The sequence below is a fragment of the Pongo pygmaeus genome, chromosome 2, assembly GCF_028885625.2.
Source record: "Pongo pygmaeus isolate AG05252 chromosome 2, NHGRI_mPonPyg2-v2.0_pri, whole genome shotgun sequence".
NCBI lineage: Eukaryota > Metazoa > Chordata > Mammalia > Primates > Hominidae > Pongo > Pongo pygmaeus.
In genome coordinates, this window is record NC_085930.1 from 111,321,717 (window position 1) to 111,330,741 (window position 9,025).

At 42.7% G+C, this 9,025-nt stretch overlaps 1 pseudogene; it reads right to left on the reverse strand.

Annotated features, from left to right (window-relative positions):
- Nucleotides 1-4,052: 4,052 nt before the first annotated feature.
- LOC129032894 (eukaryotic translation initiation factor 4B-like) lies at nucleotides 4,053-7,928 on the reverse strand (annotated as a pseudogene).
- Between the last annotated feature and the right edge of the window lie 1,097 nt (nucleotides 7,929-9,025).

A 9,025-nucleotide genomic window follows, 5' to 3' on the forward strand; every position in this document is an offset into this window, starting at 1 on the left:
GGCTTTTGGCCAGCCTGGGAACTGGATCTTTAACCATGCTCTTTCCACTGCCTTTGCAGAAGGGTATAAGGTCCTTATCCAAGCAGATGGGCACCATGGCACTGTTCCAGATGTCACAGACAAAGGGAGGATCAGGGAGAAGGTTTAGAGTCTTGGTTTCAGAAAGTCTCAAACTAGGGTTCCTAGTTTGAGAAGGCCATATAGGGTAGCTTCCAAAAGTTGCCATGGCATCTGTAAACTGTCATGACACTGGTGGGAGTTTCTCTTAGCATGCTAATGCATTATAATTAATATGTAATGAATGAGCAGTGAAGACAGCTAGAGGTTGCTTTTGTCACCATCTTGATTCCCGCTGGTTTCAGCCAGCTTCTTTACCACATCCTGTTTTATCAGCGGGGCTTTGCGACCTGTGTCTTAAGAAACAAGTCTTACCAGCATGAGAAGCATGGGCTGACGCCAAAGTGGCAGAGAGATTAGGGACACGCAGGTCCCTGGAGCTCACACAGGTCCCAATACCACGAGAAACTAAACCAAAAATTCCCTAGTGCTCAGGTTTCCACTCTTACCTTTGGTAGGATCAGGGACCAGGCAGGAGGAACCCCTGATGGGGGATGCTGTCCATTGTTCTTTCTCAAAGGAGCTGGAGAAAGTAGAATCATATGAGTATTCTTGTTATCTCTGCTATTTTTCACGTGCAATTTCTGCTGTATCACATAACTGCCTATCCATTTGCAAATTAATTCAACCTTTTTTCACAATGGTGACTACTTCCCGTTTGTAATTCTCAAGCTCTTACCTGCAAAGCATTGAACATTCTTATTAAAGCTTGTTTAAAGATGTCTTCCTTTGATAAAGTGGCAATTATCAGGTATATGGGTTGTGCCTCAGAATCATTTATCATCTTACAATCAATGGGATTGATTTAGCTTCTGAACACTATGCATCTGGATGCTTTCAAAGCAACAGTAGCATCACCAAATGGTGACCGAGTCATTGTTATTGCAATGGACAATAGATGAACCTTTGGCAGTAATGGGATTCAGGAACACCATGATCCCCTAGAGGTCTTCCTTTCAATCTTAGAATCATTAATGGGAAATAGTCCAGATTCTAATTTTGCTGTTTTCTTATCTCTGCTCTGGGAACCCAAGAACATCTTTGTCAATGTTGCTTAACTGCCTGGTTATACTTTTTGAAAAGTACGTATCTTGAATCAAGAGAACTATATGCATTTGCTGCAGTCTCCTCATACAAATCTTTAGAAAATTAAGAAAATGTATCTTTTTAAAATTCATAACTATGTTGGAAAGCAGGAGAGAGTGCCTTTCGTGAAAATTACAAGAGATGCCTAAGAATCAGAAGGCAAATCGGATCAGATTGAATGGGGAAACCAAATCCCAAAACAGGCAAAGGAAGTACTCTTAAAAAAAGAGGGAGGTATTCTAGGGTGAGCTCCAAGTTTGAAGAGGCAGGTATAGATATCTGAAGTGGCTCCAGTTGGAATATGGAAGGAGAAACAGCACTTCTTTTTTTTTTTTTTTTTTTTTTTGAAACGGAGTCTTGCTCTGTCGTCCAGGCTGGAGTGCAGTGGCACGATCTTGGCTCACTGCAACCTCCGCCTCCCAGGTTCAAGTGATTCTCCTGCCTCAGCCTCCCGAGTAGCTGGGACTACAGGTGCCTGCCATGATGCCTGGCTAATTTTTTATTTGTATTTTTTTTTATTTTTAGTAGAGACAGGGTTTCACCATATTGGCCAGGCTGGTCTTCTACTCCTGACCTTGTGATCCACCTGCCTCGGCCTCCCAAAATGCTGGGATTACAGGCATGGGTCAGCCCCTCTTCTTATGCCAAGCAAAAGGTGACAAAGCTGTCATCATTCAGGTGGGAGCAGTGAGTGTAGATATTTAGGTCAAGAGACATCAGTACCCTTCATAGTTGATGATCCAAAAAGAGACCAGTAGCCCTTACTTCCAGAAATCCAGACACTCTTCGCACAGCTGCACACCACCCCTTGCCTGCATCTTTGGTAACAGGCTGTGGGGAACAATACAAAGTGGACAGAGAGGCTTTCAGGAAAACAAATGCAAAAAGGAACACACAACCAAAATGTACAAGAGCAGAGAAAATCAAGATTATAAGAGAGGCACTAATGAAACAGATGAATGCACACCTGAGGAAGCACAGTTAATCCAGCAAATAAAACTTCAGTTGGTTAAGACAGAATTTCATATCAAGCAAGAACAAGTTACTAAGAAAAAAGAGTTAATTACAAAAACTAAAAAAAGAAGCCAGGTATGGTGACTCACTCCTGTAATCCCAGCACTTTGGGAGGCTGAAGTGGGTGGATCACTTAAGGTCAGGAGTTCGAGACCAGCCTGGCCAACATGGTGAAACCCCATCTCTACTAAAAATACAAAACTTAGCTGGATGGGGTGGTGCACACCTGTAGTCCCAGCTGCTCAGGAGGCTGAGACACAAGAATCGCTTGAACCCAGGAGGTGGAGGCTGCAGTGAGCTGAGATTGTGCCACTGCACTCTAGCCTGGGCAACAGAGCAAGACTCTGTCTGGAAAAAAAAAGTTTGAATTTGAGTTTTTCTTATAATAAATGAGATTGAATACGTTTTCATATGTTTAAAGGATATTTGAACTTTCTTTTCCATGAACTGTGTGTTCATGTCTTTTGCCCATTTTTCTATAGTTTTATTTTTGGACCTTTTCTTCTTAATTGTAAGAATATTTACATATTATGGAGATTGGCCCTTTGTATCTGATATAAGTTGTAAATATTTTTTTTCCAATTGTTATTTGTCATTTGTCTTTGTCTTGGCATTTGTTTTGTTTTGTCATGCAAAAATGTTTTAAAAGTTCTTTTACTTAATTAAATTTATCAATCTTTTAAAAAAATTGCATCTGAATTTCAAGTTATAGTTAAAAAGGCACTATCCACTTCAGGTTTTATAGAAATTGATTCATATTTTCTTCTAGTATTTATAATTTTTTTTGTTTATTTTTTTGAGACGGAGTCTTGCTCTGTCACCCAGGCTAGAGTGCAGTGGCATGATCTCAGCTCACTGCAACTTCTGCCTCTCAGGTTCAGGTGATTCTCCTGCCTCAGCCTCCTGAGCAGCTGGGATTACAGGCGCACGCCACTATGCCTGGCTAATGTTTGTATTTTTGGTAGACCCGGGGTTTCACCATGTTGGCCAGGCTGGTCTGGAACTCCTGATGTCAAGTGATCTACCCACCTGGGCCTCCCAAACTGCTGGGATTATAGGCGTGAGCCACGATGCCCAACCTCAAAACCAATTCTTAAACATCCCATTTCCTCAGTGATTTGAGACACCTTTAATATGTACTGAATTGGCACACACATTGGGTTTACTGCAGTTCTTTTTATTTTGTTTTATTGATCTGCCTGTTTTTAAGTATGTCAGTTTAATTATTGAACACTTCTAGTATGTTTAATATTTGGCAGGGCTGGACACAATATTTCCCAGTATTTTTTAAATTTTTGTTTCAGAATTCTCCTGGCCAATTTTGCCTTTTTATTTCTCCATGAGAACTTCATATTCATCTCATCATGTTATTGCAGGGTGCAGGGCAGGGGTGGGGATTTTTGGTACTTTTATAGGGATCACATTAAACCTTTTAAATAATTTGAGGAGCATTAAAATCTTTATGATTCTGTCTTCCTATCTAAGAATACTTTATATCTTCCATTGGTTCAGGTCTACTTTTTGGACTTTCAGGGAGTGTTGCAGAGTTTTACACATAAACATTTACATACTTCTTATTTGATTTATTCAGATATTATATCTTTCTGATGCTAAAGAGTGGTGGCAATAGTTACTTCCTCACATTGTTCATTTCTCTAGCAGAAATGTCTTCAATATTTCCAAATTAAATAGGAAGCTTGCCTTTGGGTTGAGACATATCTATTTTATCAGAACTTGACCCTGATTTTTTCCTCCCCCAGGAGGTGGTGAGTGTTATTTTGTCTTGTCTGGATGTAGGTTTGCTTTGCTCTTGAATGTTCCAGAGTGGAGAGAGACTAGGAGAAGGCACAGGAGGTCTGTTCGGTGTAATCTGCTCCTTCCTTTTCATCTTCACCATCAACAGAGACAGCAGCACACTTGCTTGCAGAACTGAACTTGGAGGCTGGATTTTCCTCAAGTTTCTTTGGCTCAGGTGCAAATCTGCAGACTTGATCTTTTTTGCCATCTTTCCTGTCTGACTCCTTCCAGCGGTCTTTGTTCTCTCCATCTCCTGGACCATGGCCCGAGTTCCCAGTTTGGACTTTTGGACATTCATCCCGTCTACTTTATTTTCATCTTTCTTTGCTGGTCCTTCCTCTGAGGGTTGAACTGGAGGTACTGTTCCCTCACTACCTGTAGGGGATTGCTGCTCTGTTTCTGAGCTCTGAGATGGAATAAGAGGATTAGAACTTCTCTTCACCTAAGCAGTCTCCTTTGGTGGAGGAGCTGGAATCACCTTTAGGAGTTGATCAGGTTTGGAAGGCTTAGAAACTGGAGAGTGGCAGTGTTTCTCTTTATTGAGTGTTTCATTTTCTAGAGACTTCTCACTCTCTCTTCTTCATGCATCCTGGTCTGACTTGCTTCTGCCTGATGTGGCTGGGGTCCCAGTCTGCACTGGCTCGCTTCCTGTCCTCCACCATTCCCGTTCCTGAGTTTCTTCACTTTGCCAGCTTGGGTGTCTCTCCAGAGGCCATTGTTCTAGATTTGGCTCATCCAGCTGCCACTATAGTTTCTCTTGTTTCTTCTGTAGCTGCTCTTCTGCTTCTCTTTTTCTAGTAACTGTGTCAATGGACTTTCCCCCTCCAAAGATAGAGGCCACCCAACTGAGCTGGGGGGGTGCTAGAAGAGGGATCATCTTCCTTATGAGTGCTCTGAGGCTTTAGATTCATTTCTGATCGTTGGGAGGGACCCCTATCATCAAGCCTATAATCACCCTAAGGGTAATCATCTCTGGAGTTCCATGACCAATTGTCCTGTCTGTCTTACTTGTCTTCATCTGCCTCCTCAGTAGTCATCATCTCTGAGGTACCCACTACCAAATGCTCTTCTGCCACTGCCTGTTGCAGAATCATAGCCTCTATCATAGTCTCTGCTGCCTCAGTCATCATCTTAATCCCGGCCCCCACATTGACCCATATACTGGTGTGAGCCATCTCTAAACCCGTCCTGATACCCATCATGATACTGGTCTGAATCGCATGATCTTGATACTTGTCTCCAAAGCTATCATCACCTCTTCTAGGCAGGTAGTCATCAAAGCTGTCTGTGGCAGGATGGACCTCCAGTATATCTGTTTTGTCAGTATCCTGATTTCTATCCTGGCCAAGAGAACAGTCATCCCTGTCTTTATCCTGTGCTTGGTCAGCAATGTCCACTCTAACTATCCTGTTACCTACAGACTCTTCATTGAGACCCAGGGAACTGAACAGGGAATCCAGGTCCTCAAACTCAGGATAACTAAAACTTTCAACCATTCTGGATTGCCGGGTTCATGTGGTCAGTGCGCTGTACCGATATTTAATCCTCTAAATAATTCCTTAATTGAGTCTTCTATCACATAATAGAGCAGGTTCCCTAGAAAAGCCTTGTAGGATGGTGATTTGGGAAGATGGCTCCAATCAATATGGGATTCTCCAGCATCCTGTGGAGCAGTGGAAAGAATGGAATGGTCAATTGGAGATGTCCTATACACATCTCATCATTACTGTGCCAAGTGGTCGAAGCATTTCCTTCTGGCTCATCTGTTTCATCAGCCCAGTCTGGGGATATAGGTGCTTCCTCCACCAGTCTGCCCATCCTCAGTCAGAAAGTCTACTAGGGAAATTGTCTTTTTCTTCTCCTTCTCCTTCTCCTTCTTCCCCTCCTCCCCCTCGTCCTCCTCCCCTCTCCCCCCCTCCTCCCCCTCCCCCTCCCCCTCCCCTCCTCCTCCCCCTCCCCTCCTCCTCCCCCTCCCCTCCTCCTCCCCCTCCCCTCCTCCTCCCCCTCCCCTCCTCCTCCCCCTCCCCTCCTCCTCCCCCTCCCCTCCTCCTCCCCCTCCCCCTCCCCTCCTCCTCCCCCTCCCCCTCCTACTCCCCCTCCCCCTCCCCCTCCTACTCCCCCTCCCCCTCCTCCTACTCCCCTTCCCCCTCCTCCTCCTTCTCCTTCTTCTTCTCCTTCTCCTTCTCCTTCTTTCCTTTTCTGAGGCCGCCATGTTGGGAGACAGAGAGAACACCAAGGCTTGATTTTACTTTTAACAGTTACTTTTAGCAAGGTGGAGATGTAGGAAAATTATATCCCAGGATTGCGTAAAAGAAAGGCACAATTAGAGAATCATAAGACCTTTAATGTGGCTAGACAGTGGATTGCCTGTTAAAGGGGAGACAGGAAACATAGATGGAGATCATTCAGCGGCATCTCACAAAGACCCCACAGGCTATGCTGTTCAACTTGGACTTTCTCTCATTGGTAATAGAAAACCATTGAAAGGTTTTAACAAAGGGGATGGCATTATTAGATTTATATTTTAGTAAGATTCTGGGGGCAATGGCTGATAAATTCCACTGTCAAAGCATTTCAAACATGACTGCAAATCAGACCAGATATCATCCAAACAAATAAACTGAGAGGAAGAACAAGAACAATCACAGCTGTATCACTTTTATTTTTCTTAAAAAAATGACTTAAAAATTATAGAGTAGGTAGACTAACAGTGAAGACCATATATTTATGTCTCCAAAACCCGAGAGTTCTGCAAGAGATACTGAGCTCCAGATGATTATGCTGGGTCTTTCTCCAACCTCAGAATAAGCCAGGAGTGGGCAAAGCAGGTCTGGGAGAGCTCTGCCTGAAAGTGGACTCCAAGCTCCATGCTAGGGGCCTGGGCACCCTTAAAGCAAGCCACAGAATCACTTTCAGTCAGCGAGGATATGCCTCTCTTCTCTCCTTTTCTGTTTTTCTGAGTGGAGTATTGAAAATAGTCAGGCACAAAGCATAGCATAGTGGACAAAGAAAATAATGTTTATGTTCATGAAAAATTCAATCCTAATTATACCTCTGGGAGCCAGTGGGAGTAATGAAATAGCGTGCCTGGGGTGTTCATTTTGTTAATAGATGCCAGTCACAGGGTACTTATTTTCTGTGCCGTTTATAAAGCCTTTGACGGACTGAGCGGCTTGCGTCAGTTCATACAATTATAAGATATAAAGGATATTATGGTAATTCTTTGGAATGATGTTCATTTAGTATCTGGTCATGAGAATGTGGTTCCTCCTGTTAGTGCCATATTCCAGCAAATGCAATAGGCAGCTTAGCAGGGGCTCTGAAAAGTGTGCGCATTAACTTTGGCTCAGACACCAGGGATACATTTTGCTGTCATTTAAGATTAATTATTTGTAATATGTTTGTTAAGAAAATGGTTTTAAAATTTTATTTCTGTCTCTCAATTTAGGAGTGATAGCTCCTAGATTTCAATCACATGGACTGAATGACATATACAAGGGTTTTCGAACTATCTGAGATGGACAAACTCAAAGTATCTTTTCCAATGGCAAAGGCAGAACTAGATCCACTTTTTCCAACACGATAGCCAGGTTTCCAAGAGCAAATGAGCAGTGAGGTGAAGTGAACATGGAAAAGTGAAAAGATAAAACTAGCCAGTTGTTTTATTAGAGGGACAGAGGATATATATAAGCAAGGTTCTTTGGCCCGAAACCAAATTCAGCAACTCAACCATATTGACTTTTGCCCATATTTATTTAGGTTGAGCCCTATGAAATTCCTGATATTATACTGGTTTTGACCAACAACATCAATTATTGCATATGCTTCAACCTAATGCTTCAGGAAGAAAGTCATGGCCACCTAGAACTTGGCATAACCTGCAACTGCCTTAACTCCAAAGCCTTAAACGCCATGGCTGCAGCCTCCTGTCCTCTAAACCTCTCATTTCCTCACCTCTGTCACAAATCCATGTAAAGTCAGATTGGTTTACAGCTCTTCAGGCCCAGTGAGCCACAAGTCTCCTCGGCATCTTTACAAGCAACTCCCACAGATACCTCAGTATAATTATTTTTAAAATATGTCCAGGAGTCTTTTTTACTTAAGCCACGAGGCTTCCCAAAATACTTCGTAGAAAATACTATTTTGATAATATTAGAATTTTACCAATGACTTAAGCAAGAGGCACAAAAGTGGAATGACGTCCAACTATGAGTTTTGATGAAAGTGAAAAATGCTACCTAGCCAAAACCACTAGTTCAGGCATTCAGCTTTCCCCGTCTTATAAAATCCCAACCCCACTTTAATCTAGGGTCAGCTATCCTCTAGATTCTCTCTGATATGTATCAGTTGAACAAAGTCTTTAATCTCTCTGATGTGTATCAGTTGAATAAAGCCTTAATCTCTATTTGAGTAACTTAAATAACTTTCTTTTGACATTTGATACTCAGAAAAATGGATTTGGAATGCTATTTGGGTTGTCTGTCCTCAAAGCTGTCTATTGGTGTGTGTCCAGTGGTGTTTGGGTGGGTAGAGTGGGATCAGCCTCTCTCTACCATGGTGCTGAGTTTTGTCTAATGTTGCTTTACTAAGAACACTGCTGTATAGGACAGAGCAAGTTTGAGGATGGACACTGTATGAGTTAGATGGAGTGCCAAGGTGATTATTTGATTACACTGTCTTAGAAACCATTTGCAAGGAAAGAAGGTGGAATGAAATAGGGGCAGAAGGGAATTGAAATATCCTTGGGTGTGTGATGAGTGTACATTTCAGCTCATGAACTAAGGAGTCCAATAACTAGAACTTGCTTTATAGTCCATGACTCTACTTAATTTCTGACTCAAGCCCTGGGCCTGAGGGCTGGGCAACAGGGCGAAACTCTGTCTCTACAAAAAATACAAATATTGCCCTGCTTGGCTACAGGAAAAACAACCTCAGCTTTTCTTGGGAACCCCACACAAGCCTAGGGTCTAGCTAAGGCACTGGGGGTAGGGGAAAGCTATTTGGTCCTCAG